Below are 1,241 nucleotides of genomic sequence, written 5' to 3'. Positions count from 1 at the left end.
CTGCCTCAATACCAGCTAATTGAAGATTAGATTCTAATGAACTTTCCTGCCCTGGCTGGCTTTGAACTGCAATGCTCAGATCTTAGCCTCCTGAGTAGCTAGGATTACAAGTGTGAGCCACTGGTACCTGCCTTGTAATTCTGTTTTCCTATGTATACAGGATTCTGGTGGCCAACCATAGTCTGTGCAGCTAATTCCTTTGTGTGTGTGTGTGTGTGTGTGTGTGTGTGTGTGTGTGTGTGAATTTATGAGCATGTGCCTGTACTGGGATTTGAACTCAGAGCCTGACACTCTCCCTTTTGCTCAAGGCTGGTGCTCTACCACTTAAGCCACAGCTCTACTTCCAGACTTTTGGTATTTAAGGGGACATAAGAGCCTGAGGAACTTTCCTGCCCAGGGTGTCTTGGAACCCTGGTCCTCCAATCTCAGCCTCCTGAGTAGCTAGGATTACAAGCATGAGCCACAGGCACCTGTGGCTCATCCTAAAGGATTTGTAAATGTTACTAAAGAGACTTTGCAGTGGGTCCTCTGAGCCTCTTTATTGCCACCTCCTGGCTCCCTTGCTGAGGTCCAGATCTATAGCCTAGGGGACCCTCTGTGGAAATGGATTTCTGCGTAATTCTCCTCAGGGTCCCTGGGCTTCAGGATCTCAAGAGGCCGGGAGAATTTGAGAGCAGCATAATGGATTTCTTCCGGGCAGCTCTCGGGGTCTGGACCTTGTGTGGGTGATGCAAGCTCGGGGCAGCTGAGGGCAGCCTTCTCATTCTTCCTAGATTCTGGGGAACCAGCACCTGGAGAAGCACTCCTGGGAGGGCTGCTTGGCTTGGCCTTCTTTTTCTGCATACAAGAAACAATAACCTCCCTTCATTCATTCATTCATTCATTCACCTACCAGAGTTGGGTATTGAGCAGGTGCCTGGTACAACTTAGGCACTGAGGCCACAGCTGGGAGAAAAACCCAGTCCCCCACTGAGTCTGCTTTCCATCCCCACCCAAAGGAACAAAGGGTACAAGGGAACTGGTGTTGTGGCCAACAGAGCTGGCTAGGGTGGGTGTGGCTTGGGGTGTGAGTGGCCACTGTGGGCCTTTCATTGCCTAGGCAGGTGCTCTACCAGTTTGGCCTTGCCCCCAGCCCCTTTTGCTTTCATTGCTGTTCCAGCAAACTCTGGTCTTTATGTTCAGGCAAGCCTTGAACCATCATTCTCTCAATCTTAGCCTGCCAAGGAGCCAGGATGACAGAC

Source organism: Dipodomys ordii, unplaced genomic scaffold, assembly GCF_000151885.1.
Source record: "Dipodomys ordii isolate 6190 unplaced genomic scaffold, Dord_2.0 Scaffold105, whole genome shotgun sequence".
NCBI lineage: Eukaryota > Metazoa > Chordata > Mammalia > Rodentia > Heteromyidae > Dipodomys > Dipodomys ordii.
The sequence above is the reverse complement of the archived record's forward strand: the minus strand, read 5'-3'. Positions refer to the sequence as shown.